Genomic DNA, 13,884 nt, shown 5'->3' on the forward strand with positions numbered 1-13,884 from the left:
TTAATACTTATCATAAGTATTTTCCATTAATAATAAAAGTGTTATTAATTATAAGTTAAATTAAAAGGTTAATTAAATCATAAATAATAATTAAATGATATAATAAGTATTTATATCATAAGTCTTAAATAATAATAATTACTTCTTTTACCATAAGAAATTAATTAATAATGAGTTTCATTATTTTTATCATAAGTTTTAGAATTAAACATAAGTTTTAATTCAAAAGTTCATCGGGTTGTATCTTGAGCCCCGGGTGTCGATTTCTGGCGAGTCTTATATGCATCTCCGCCTATTCAAACCACCAGACACAAAGGTGCACTCAAGAACACACCAAGAACAGTCCACAAGTCGTGGTAATCAGCCATGACACCACTTGGACCTTCAATTTACTCAAAACCGTATTTTAGTCGTAACGGGTGAACCGTGGCTCGGATTTAGGTGACCCGAACATGAAATTTTGTCCCACCATCAGTCCTAACACACTAACACACCCTAAAGACACCAAGGATGGCCACAAAGTCGGACCAAACCTGGTTCATGTCAATCCACAATTCAATTTTAACAAAATAGTAATTTGATCATAACTAGGGCTCCGGGAATCGAAACGACATGAATCCGGAGTCTAAAATTAATGTCTTGATGAGAGGAACTCATTTACATACTTTATTTTAACATTTATCTCAGTCACAAACCCAGAATACACGAAATAGCTGCTGTCCAGAATTTAACAAACCGAAAACATGTGATTATGAGTACATCTATGCATACAAACACCATTACAATAATCCACAAACATCATACTACTAAATAATCATCAAAATACAGTAAATAAATGAAAAAAAATTGAAAATTCTAGGGTTAGGGTTTATACCCTAATCGAGAAACGATCTATGTAATCGCGTAGAGAAGAACGAGAGGAACGCGTTGGTACTAATCACTCCTTGATCCAAGCTTTAATTTTAGATGATGATGGTGATGTTGGTGATGAATGGCGACGGCAAGGGGAGAGCAAAAAGGGAGAGCACAAAATGGAACTAGGTTTTTGGATAAATTTAGAAGTGATAAGATAAAAATATCAAATAAAGAAAAATAAGGAGTGTTAACCCCCTCCCCCCCTTGGCTTCGGCCGAAACTTGCATTGGGGTGGGCCCCATGGGTCCACTTTTGATAAATTATAATTTCCTGATGGCCCGAAAGCCCGAACGAGTCCCGAAACGCGAAAACACGCTTACGCGATTAAAAATCTGGAAAGATAACAAACGCGCGACGAAAAATAAATATAAATACACTATATAATAATATGATCTAAAAATATCATATTTAAAATATTTAGGATTTAAATGTCCCAAAAACTCGACCGTTGGTTTGAAAACCAAAAAGATTCGCCGGATGTAAATCCGCGAGACGTAGAAACGTATAAATTAAAATATGAATACAAATATTCACATAACACATAATAATTAATATATATATATATATATATATATATATATATATATATATATATATATATATATATATATATATATATGTTATTATTATAAAAATAATAATATAGGTCATAGAAATGACGTGGCACACTAACAGTTAACGGCCGTTAAATAATTAACGAAAAAGATAACGGAAAAAGTAGGGTCGTGACATCAAACCCGAAGGAAAGAATATCAATGATGTTCCCGTCACAAAAGAATTTCCCGATGTATTTCCAAAAGAATTACCGGGACTACCTCCACACCGATCTGTTGAATTTCAAATAGATCTCGTACCAGGAGCTGCACCAATAGCTCGTGCTCCATACAGACTCGCACCCAGTGAAATGAAGGAACTCCAAAGCCAATTACAAGAACTCTTAGAGCGTGGTTTCATTCGACCAAGCACATCACCATGGGGAGCTCCTATTTTGTTTGTCAAGAAGAAAGATGGTACATTCAGGTTGTGTATCGACTACCGAGAGTTGAACAAACTTACCATCAAGAACCGTTACCCACTACCGAGAATCGACAACTTATTTGATCAACTACAAGGTTCGTCAGTTTATTCAAAGATTGATTTACGTTCCGGATATCATCAAATGTGGGTGAAGGAGGATGATTTTCCGAAAACAGCTTTTAGGACGCGTTACGGTCATTACGAGTTTATGGTTATGCCATTTGGTTTGACTAACGCACCAACTGTGTTCATGGACCTTATGAACCGAGTGTGTGGACCATATCTTGACAAGTTTGTCATTGTTTTCATCGATGACATACTTATCTACTCAAAGAATGATCAAGAGCACGAAGAACATTTGAGAAAAGTGCTAGAGTTGTTGAGGAAAGAAAAACTGTACGCTAAGTTTTCAAAGTGTGCATTTTGGTTGGAAGAAGTTCAATTCCTCGGTCACATAGTGAACAAAGAAGGTATTCAGGTGGATCCGGCAAAGATTGAAACCGTTGAAAAATGGGAAACCCCGAAAACTCCGAAACACATACGCCAATTTTTAGGATTAGCTGGTTACTACAGAAGATTCATCCAAGATTTTTCCAAAATAGCAAAACCCTTGACTGCATTAACGCATAAAGGGAAGAAATTTGAATGGAAGGATGAACAAGAAAAAGTGTTTCAATTATTGAAGAAAAAGTTAACTTCGACACCTATATTGTCATTGCCTGAAGGGAATGATGATTTTGTGATATATTGTGACGCCTCAAAGCAAGGTCTCGGTTGTGTATTAATGCAACGAACGAATGTAATTGCTTATGCGTCTAGACAATTGAAGATTCACGAGCAGAATTATACGACGCATGATTTGGAATTAGGCGCGGTTGTTTTTGCATTAAAGACTTGGAGGCACTACTTATATGGGGTCAAAAGTATTATATATACCGATCACAAAAGTCTCCAACACATATTTAATCAGAAACAACTAAACATGAGGCAGCGTAGGTGGATTGAGTTATTGAATGATTACGATTTCGAGATTCGTTACCATCCAGGGAAGGCGAATGTGGTAGCAGACGCTTTGAGTAGAAAGGACAGAGAACCTATGCGGGTAAAAGCTATGAATATAATTATTCGTACTAACCTTACTACTCAAATAAAGGAGGCGCAGCAGGGTGTCGTAAAAGAAGGGAATTTGAAGAATGAAATACCCAAAGGATCGGAGAAACACCTTAATATTCAAGAAGACGGAACCCGGTATAGAGCCGAAAGAATTTGGGTACTAAAGTTTGGAGATGTGAGAAAAATGGTACTTGGGGAAGCACATAAAACCAGATACTCAATACATCCCGGAGCGGGAAAGATGTACAAGGACCTCAAGAAACATTTTTGGTGGCCGGGTATGAAAGCCGATATTGCGAGATATGTAGGAGAATGTTTGATGTGTTCTAAGGTCAAAGCTGAACATCAGAAACCATCAGGTCTACTTCAATAACCTGAAATCCCAGAATGGAAATGGAAAAATATTACCATGGATTTCATTACTAAATTGCCAAGAACTGCAAGTAGTTATGATATTATTTGGGTAATAGTCGATCGTCTTACCAAATCAGCACACTTTCTGCCAATGAGAGAAGATGATAAAATGGAGAAATTGGCGCGATTATATTTAAAGGAAGTTGTCTCCAGACATGGAATACCAATCTCTATTATCTCTGATAGGAATGGCAGATTTGTTTCAAGGTTTTGGCAGACACTGCAACAAGCATTGGGGACTCGTCTAGACATGAGTAATGCTTATCATCCACAAACTGATGGGCAAAGTGAAAGGACGATACAGACCCTTGAAGACATGCTATGAGCATGTGTTATCGATTTCGGAAACAGTTGGGATCGACACCTACCATTAGCAGAATTTTCCTACAACAACAGTTAACATTCGAGTATTGAGATGGCGCCGTTTGAAGCACTTTATGGTAGAAAGTGCAGGTATCCGATTTGTTGGAGTGAAGTGGGGGATAGACAGATTACGGGTCCGGAGATAATACAAGAAACTACCGAGAAAATCACCCAAATTCAACAACGATTGAAAACCGCCCAGAGTCGACAAAAGAGCTACGCGGACAGTAAAAGAAAAGATATAGAATTTGAGATTGGAGAGATGGTCATGCTTAAGGTTTCACCTTGGAAAGGCGTTGTTCGATTTGGTAAACGGGGGAAACTAAATCCAAGGTACATTGGACCATTCAAGATTATAGATCGTGTCGGACCAGTAGCTTACCAACTTGAGTTACCTCAACAACTCGCGGCTGTACATAACACTTTTCACGTCTCGAATTTGAAGAAATGTTTTGCTAAAGAAGATCTCACTATTCCATTAGACGAAATCCAAATCAATGAAAAACTTCAATTTATTGAAGAACCCGTCGAAATAATGGATTGTGAGGTTAAAAGACTTAAGAAAAACACGATACCAATTGTTAAGGTTCGATGGAATGCTCGTAGAGGACCCGAGTTCACCTGGGAGCGTGAAGATCAGATGAAGAAGAAATACCCGCACCTATTTCCAGAAGATTCGTCAACACCATCTACAACTTAAAATTTCGGGACGAAATTTATTTAACGGGTAGGTACTGTAGTGACCCGAACTTTTCCATGTTTATATATATTAAATGAAATTGATATTTACATGATTAAATGTTTCCAACATGTTAAGCAATCAAACTTGTTAAGACTTGATTATTTGAAATGAGTGTCATGTAGACAATTGACCACCCAAGTTGACCGGTGATTCACGAACGTTAAAACTTGTAAAAACTATATGATGATATATATATGGATATATATATATATATATATATATATATATATATATATATATATATATATATATATATATATATCCATATAGTTAACATGATATTATGATAAGTAAGTATATCACTAGGTATATTAACAATGAGTTATATACATAAAAATGAGACTACTAAGTTAAGAAACTCGAAACGATATATATAACGATTATCGTTATAACAACGTCTTACTAAATACATATGTATCATATTAAGATATTGTTACACTATATTTAACATGATAAAATGATAATTATGTATATCATTAAGTATATTAACAATGAACTACATATGTAAAACAAGACTACTAACTTAAGAATTTCGAAACAATATATATATACGTAACGATTATCGTTGTAATATTATTTTAACATATATATATATATATATATGATGTTAAGATATATTCATACACCATGTTATCATGTTAACATAACAATTTAACATCTCATTTAAGTATAATAACAATGAATTAATTACATTTAACAAGATCGTTAACTTAAAGGTTTCAAAACAACACTTACATGTAACGACTAACGATGACTTAACGACTCAGTTAAAATGTATATACATGTAGTGTATTTAGATGTATTAGTAAACTTTTGAAAGACTTCAAGAAAAATATCAAAGTACTTCAACTTAACAAAAATGCTTACAATTACATCCTCATTCATTTTCATCAACAATTCTACTCGTATGCACCTGTATTCGTACTCGTACAATACACAGCTTCTAGATGTATATACTATTGGTATATACACTTCAATGATCAGCTCCTTAGTAGCCCATGTGAGTCATTAAACATGTGGGAACCATCATTTGGCAACTACCATGAAATATCTCACAAAATTAAAAAAAATATTATAAATCATTCATGAATTATTTACATGAAAACAAACTTACACATCCTTTATATCTAATCCATATACCAACGACCAAAAACACCTACAAACACTTTCATTCTTCAATTTTATTCATCTAATTGATCTCTCTCAAGTTCTATCTTCAAGTTCTAAGTGTTCTTCATATATTCTATAAGTTCTAGTTTCATAAAACCAAGAACACTTTCAAGTTTGCAAGATTACTTCCAAGCTTTCTAATCCATTCTAAGTAATCATCCAAGATCAAGAAATCTTTGTTACTTACAATAGGTTATCTCTCTAATTCAAGGTAATACTCATATTCGAACTTTGATTCAATTTCTATAACTATAACAATCTTAATTCGAGCAGAAATCTTACTTGAACTTGTTTTCGTGTCATGATTCTACTTCAAGAACTCTCAAGCCATCCAAGAATCTTTTGAAGCTAGATCATTTCTTGTCACTTCCAGTAGGTTTACCTACTAAACTTAAAGTACTAATGATATTCATAACATCATTCAATTCATACATATAAAGCTATCTTATTCGAAGATTTAAACTTGTAATCACTAGAACATAGTTTAGTTAATTCTAAACTTGTTCGCAAATAAAGTTAATCCTTCTAACTTGACTTTTAAAATCAACTAAACATATGTTCTATATCTATATGATATGCTAACTTAATGATTTAAAACCTGGAAACACGAAGAACACCGTAAAACCGGACATACGCCGTCGTAGTGAAATCGGGGGCTGTTTTGGGTTAAAAAAATAAAAAGTATCTTAATCTTTGAATTGGAAGTTTGTTTTCTGGAAAAATGATATTACATATGAACATGATACTATATCCAAAAATCATGGTTAAACACAAAGTGGAAGTATGTTTTTCAAAATGGTCATCAAGATGTCGTTTTTTCGACGGAAATGACTACCTCTTTAAAAAATGACTTGTAACCTGTATTTCCGATTATAAACTTATACTTTTTCTGTTTAGTTTCATAAATTAGAGTTCATTATGAAACCATAGCAACTTGAATCACTCAAAACGGATTTGAAACGAAGAAATGACGGGTAAAACAAAATTGGATAAACTTGCTAGTTTTAGCTACGAAAATTTTGAAACAAATCTAGACTAAACATACCTTAACTAATTTATATTGTATTATACATATTATGTAATCTTGGGATACATAGACACGTATACAATATTTTGACATATCATATCGACCCATCTATATATATTATTTGGAACAACCATAGACACTCTATATGCAGTAATGTTTGAGTTAGCTATACAGGGTTGAGGTTGATTCCAAAAATATATATACTTTGAGTTGTGATCTAGCCTGAGACGTGTATACACTGGGTCGTGGATTGATTCAAGATAATATATATTAATTTATTTCTGTACATCTAACTGTGGACAACTAGTTGTAGGTGATAATGCTAAAAACGAACATATATTTCATAGCATTATTCCTCAAGAAAGACAAGCTTTTAGTTGCAATTATTCTATTTAAAAGTGATATTCGTTTAAATAATAAAAGGTGAAGACAAAAGACACATTCGACGAATTGAAGACGCAAACGACCAAAAAGCTCAAAAGTACAAAATACAATCAAAGAGGTTCCAATTATTGATAAGAAACGTCTCGAAATTACAAGAGTACAAGATTCAAAACGCAAAGTACAAGATATTAAATTGTACACAAGGACGTTCGAAACTCCGGAACTGGGACCAGAGTCAACTCTCAACGCTCGACGCAATGGACTAAAAATTACAAGTTAACTATGTATATAAATATAATATAATATATAATTAATTATATAAATTATATAAATTATATATATATATATATATATATATATATATATATATATATATATATATATATATATATATATATATATATATATATATATATATATATATATATATATATATATATATATATATATATATTATATTTATATAATAAACCGTCGGCAGACTAAGATCCAATTTGGAGTGAGCTGTATTTTCAAACTCCGCGACTCGCGGAGTTTGAAGGCAAAATATGCCGCGAGTCGCGGAGTATCCCTGAACTCAATTCCCTATAAAGCCAACCGAATTCTGATCATTTTTCAAAAACATATATCCATCCATCTCTCTATCTATATCGTAATATTTATATTTATAATTTATATTTTAATTTTAATTTTAATTATAATTCTAATAATAAGGGTATGTTAGCGAATGTTGTAAGGGTGTAAGTCGAAATTCTGTCCGTGTAACGCTACGCTATTTTTAATCATTGTAAGTTATGTTCAACCTTTTTAATTTAATGTCTCGTAGCTAAGTTATTATTATGCTTATTTAATCCGAAGTAATCATGATGTTGGGCTAATTACTAAAATTGGGTAATTGGGCTTTGTACCATAATTGGGGTTTGGACAAAAGAACGACACTTGTGGAAATTAGACTATGGGCTATTAATGGGCTTTATATTTGTTTAACTAAATGATAGTTTGTTAATGTTAATATAAAGATTTACAATTGGGCGTCCCTATAAATTACCATATACACTCGATCGGACACGATGGGCGGGGTATTTATATGTACGAATAATCGTTCATTTAACCGGACACGGGAATGGATTAATAGCCACTAGAATAATTAAAACAGGGGTGAAATTATGTACAAGGACACTTGGTATAATTGATAACAAAATATTAAAACCTTGGGTTACACTCAGTCGACATCCTGGTGTAATTATTAAACAAAGTATTAAAATCTTGTTACAGTTTAAGTCCCCAATTAGTTGGAATATTTAACTTCGGGTATAAGGATAATTTGACGAGGACACTCGCACTTTATATTTATGACTGATGGACTGTTATGGACAAAAACCAGACGAACATATTAAATAATCCAGGACAAAGGACAATTAACCCTTGGGCATAAAACTAAAATCAACACGTCAAACATCATGATTACGGAAGTTTAAATAAGCATAATTCTTTTATTTCATATTTAATTTCCTTTATTTTATATTTAATTGCACTTCTAATTATCGCATTTTTATTGTTATTGTATTTAATTGCACTTTTAATTATCGTACTTTTTAATTATCGCAAGTTTATTTTATTGCACTTTTATTATTCGCAATTTCATTATCGTTATTTACTTTACGCTTTAAATTAAGTCTTGTATTTATTTATTATTTTACATTTGGTTTTAACTGCGACTAAAGTTTTAAAATCGACAAACCGGTCATTAAACGGTAAAAACCCCCCTTTATAATAATAATATTACTTATATATATATTTGTATTTTTATAAAAGTAAACTAATATAGCGTTAAGCTTTGTTTAAAGATTTTCCATGTGGAACGAACCGGACTTACTAAAAACTACACTACTGTACGATTAGGTACACTGCCTATAAGTGTTGTAGCAAGGTTTAAGTATATCCATTCCATAAATAAATATCTTGTGTAAAATTGTATCGTATTTAATAGTATTTTCTTGTAAAATTTAATAGCTATTTTATATACACCTCGCATAACTATCAGTAGGTTACTAACGAGGACTGCTAACTTAACAAACTTAAATCATAAAAATGTAATAAAAAATGTTGTGAATATATTTCGATCATACTTTGATATATATGTACACATTTGTTATAGGTTCGTGAATCGAGCAGTGGCCAAGTCTTACTTCCGGCAAAGTAAAAATCTGTGAAAGTGAGTTATAGTCCCACTTTTACAATCTAATATTTTTTTGGGATGAGAATACATGCAGCTTTATAAATGTTTTACAAAATAGACACAAGTACGCAAAACTACATTCTATGGTTGAATTATTATACCGAATATCGCCCTTCAAGTCTGGTAACCTAAAAATTAGGGAAATGGCCCATAATTGACGCGAATCCTATAGATAGATCTATTGGGCTTAACAACCCCCATTCAGGTTATGGATGGTTTAGTACTTCGAGATTATTATACAGACGAGAGGTTCTGTTTTGGGGATATTCTATGCATTAAGTTAACGTCGGTTACCAGGTGTTCAACATATGAATGATTTTTATCTCTATGCAGTTTGCGAAATGCCTGATATGAGATGTGTTATAAAAATGAAATCTTGTGGTCTATTATTATGATTTGATAATATATAGGTTAAACCTATAACTCACCAACATTTTTGTTGACGTTTTAAGCATATTTATTCTCAGGTGATTATTAAGAGTTTCCGCTGTTGCATACTAAAATAAGGACAAGATTTGGAGCCCATGCTTGTATGATATTGTGTAAAAACTGCATTTAAGAAACTTATTTTTGATGTAATATATTCTTATTGTAAACCATTATGTAATGGTCGTGTGTAAACGATATATTTTAGATTATCATTATTTGATAATCTACGTAATGCTTTTTAAACCTTTATCGATAAAATAAAGGTTATGGTTGTTTTAAAAATGAATGCAGTCTTTGAAAAACGTCTCATATAGAGGTCAAAACCTCGCGACGAAATCAATTAATATGGAACATTTATAATCAATATGAACGAGACATTTCAGAGCAGTACTAAAAGTTGGTCAAATCCTCTAAAAATAGGCATCTTCGTTTTTTCTTCTTCTTTTTGATCTTGTTACTTTTGGTCGAATTTTTTTCCTCCAAATAGGGTTTGATTGAGTGTTCTTTTTTCACTAGTAGCTAAATTTATTGCTTTCTGATTACAAGTTTTCCTGTTTTGTTTCCCAAGCTCTTAAGACCACTTATATCGGTCTTAAGAGACGCCACAAGGTGTTGATGTGGCACCAAACAAACGCCAACCATATCAAGTATCATGCATTTCTTTCTGGAGTTTCTTTGGCGTTGGTTAGAATCCAACACCAAAACCAATCGGCGTTTTTTTTTTACTTTTTTTTTTAAATATTATTTTTATCTTCTTTTAATACTTACCCAATTACCCAATTATATTTTAACACATTATCACAATACTCCTAATCAACACCTAAAATCAACACCACCAATATTCCACACCAAAAACCAATAGATCCTAATCATAAAAAAGTGGAAAAAGCAAGCAATGCGAATAAAAAACGCTACTCACTACTACGAGTGGTATAAAAGTGATTTCTTGTCATTGGGTGAGGCACATTTTAGGAATCTTTATTTGTACTCATTTCAATTTTAGTGATATTATTAAATTATTACTAATTACTAACTTGTGGTTATATCTTGCACTCTCAAAGTTTGATCTTCGGATCAGTTATTAATATCATCATTTTTTTTACAAAAAAAAAAAAGAATTTTTTTTTTTTTTTGCGCACTGAAAAATTTAATGTTTTGCCTTTTGGGTCATCTTTATTACGTATGACCTTCAATTCCTCATAGTACAGTTGCCATTTTAGTACATTTGCGAGTATGGTTGAGTGGTTGCTGATGCACTTAGATTCATAAGCGGCCGAGGTTTAGATCTTATAATAATCAGAGTGGCGCAGCGGAAGCGTGGTGGGCCCATAACCCACAGGTCCCAGGATCGAAACCTGGCTCTGATACAAATACATCAATGAGTATGGTTAGTGGTTCTACTATTTAGGATCATCATCCCACAAATTCACCAAATTTAGGTGCTTTTTGTGATTTGAATATACAAAACAATGCAACTACTTCTTCATCTTCACTAGGGTTTAGAAAAGGGAATCTTGTTGATATGTGTTGGGTCCCACCAAATCCTAATAGTTTATGTCAGTATCCAGCTGATTCGGGTTTTATTGAAAGGGAAGCACAATTATCGTCGTTTAGTGCAGGAAATTTTGAAGATGTCGTAAACCAGTCGGCAATGCACATGAATCATCTTTGAGCCCGTATTCGTGTAAAACGGGTCAAGGGCAACTACAAGAGGGTTTAGTTGGAACGGGTTCAAACCGCCATCTGGCGAACGATCTAAACAAGGTGGTTCGGGTTTTTTCGGGTAATAATAGTGAAGATGGTGGTCTGGATGAGAATTCGAATGAGGGAATTGGTTCAAAGAAACGAAATAGAAATGATCAGGTATCTCTTTTATCAATACTTGATACTAATAATAATTATATACTGATAATAGATTTCTAAATTATATTACCATGTAAAATCTGATTAATTAGTTTTTATATATCATAGGATACCGAGTACAATCAAACCAAACGATCACCACAAACAGCAAATGAAGCTATAATGGACAACAATGATATCCTACAAAAGGGTTATAATAGCCCGAATTTAGTTGCTAATAAGAAAGAAGAGTATATTCGTGTAAGAGCAAGGAGAGGCCAAGCTACCAATAGCCATAGTCTTGCAGAACGAGCAAGTTTCTTGTCAATTTGTTTTACTTTTACTAATTGAGTCAACAACAAGCGTCGATTTATTGGCGACTTGACTGCCCCTTAGAGCCTAAATTGAATGTGCAGGATTTAAAACCCATGGAAATTTGATCCTACCATTTTCATGGCGTCTCATGTTTTATTTTCTTATTTTATTTTAATTTTTTAATAAAACTTTTTTCCTACTTATTGGCCGGAGTTCCTTTCGGAATCAATCTCTTTATCTGTCGAAGAGAGAGGGAGGACTTTCTCTACTTCTTGGACTGCATCACTCTGGGTGGAGAAATGACTTCTCCTTATTCAAAGATAGGGGAAGGATTGTCTACATCTCACCTCCCCCATACAGCACTCATGTGGTATTGGGTTTTTTTGTTGTTGTTGTTGTTGTTGTTGTTGTTGTTGTAATATGTTTATAAATAAATTTTGCTAACGACAGCCTTAGGGCTGTTAAATAGCGGTTATTAGTCTGTTTACGAAAGGAATTTTACTTGCTTGGGGATATGAATTCTGTCCTATCGAAGGAGGAATGATTCGGGTCTGAGTCAGACACTATTGTTCTTAAGGATTTCATTTCAGATTCGAACTTAGTGGACTTACCTTTAGGGGGGTCATTGGTTCACTTGACGTAATAAGGAGGTACTAAGATGAGAAAATTAGATCGCTTCGTGGTTTCTCACAATATCTTGGAGGCTGTTGATGATCTTAAAGGGGTCGCGTTTGGCTAGAGGACGGCCAGATCATTCTCCAATTCTGCTTCATAATGAAAAGGTATATTTTGGTCCGATTCCATTTTAAATTCTTTAACTCTTGGCTGGAGCGGGAAGGGTTCGATGATCTTACTAAAAAGGCTTGGAATGAACATCGGATTGACACTTCTTTTCAAGGAAAGTTAAAACATGTTGAATACTTTTTCTCCACATATCGGATGTGTGCAGGTGCAAATTCGACGTTGTTGGCAATAATCCCCAAGGTCAGTAAGTCATCCTGTGATTGTTTCATATTACCGTCCTATCTTTTTGGTTGGAATTTTATTTAAGAATATCACTAAGATAATTAACAAAGCGTATAGCTTGGGTTATTGATAAAATCACAAGTCCTAGAAATCTGCTTTTATATTCGGGAGGCAGATTTTAGATCGTCCGTTAATGTTAAGTGAGATTATATCTTGGGTCAAGAAACACAATTAGAAATTGCTTTTGTTCAAAGTTGATTTTGCAAAGGCCTATGACTTTGTAAGTTGGCGTTTTCTTGATCATATATGTTAAGGTCGTTGGGTTTTGGGGAAAAATGGAGAAGTTGGATACGTGGGTGTCTTGTTTCGGCTAGAACTTCAGTCTTAGTAAATGGTAGTCCCACTCTGGAGTTTACTCTTAAGAGTGGCTTAAGACAAGGAGACCCGTTAAGCCATATATGTTCTTGATGTTAATGGAAGGATTGCATTTGGTGTTCAAACAAGCGGTGGAAACCAATCTTATTCGCGGTTTCAAAATTGGTGATTCAGGATTAAAGTTATCACATTATATTTATGCTGATGATGTCATAATTCTGATTTTCATAAAATTTTAAGAGTCCTAAAGATATTCTACTTGGCTTCGGGTTTAAAAATCAATCTTAGTAAGTCTAGCATTACAAGCTTTGGCGTAGTTAAGCGGGAGGTGATCTCTTTGGCAGCAGAGGCATGTTGTTGTGTTGTTAATTTACAAACTAAATATCTCGGTCTAAGATCAAACATGAATCTCTTGGGGAATTGACAGTCTTTAATTGATAAGTTTAAACCAGGCTTTGTCGTAATGGCGTGCGAATTGTTTATCTTATGGAGATATATTGACCCTAATCAAATTTGTGATGGGTAGTTTAGGCATAAATTCACTGTCTTCATTAAATGCCTAGAGACAATTCC

At 33.4% G+C, this 13,884-nt stretch overlaps 1 non-coding gene across 1 annotated transcript; it reads left to right on the forward strand.

The window, feature by feature from the left end:
• Nucleotides 1-11,108: 11,108 nt before the first annotated feature.
• On the forward strand, nt 11,109-11,180 carry TRNAM-CAU (transfer RNA methionine (anticodon CAU)). Its single transcript has one exon. It is a non-coding gene; the product is annotated as a tRNA-Met (tRNA).
• The last annotated feature ends 2,704 nt before the right edge of the window (nt 11,181-13,884 follow it).

Source organism: Rutidosis leptorrhynchoides, chromosome 4 (assembly GCF_046630445.1).
Source record: "Rutidosis leptorrhynchoides isolate AG116_Rl617_1_P2 chromosome 4, CSIRO_AGI_Rlap_v1, whole genome shotgun sequence".
Classification (NCBI taxonomy): Eukaryota; Viridiplantae; Streptophyta; class Magnoliopsida; order Asterales; family Asteraceae; genus Rutidosis; species Rutidosis leptorrhynchoides.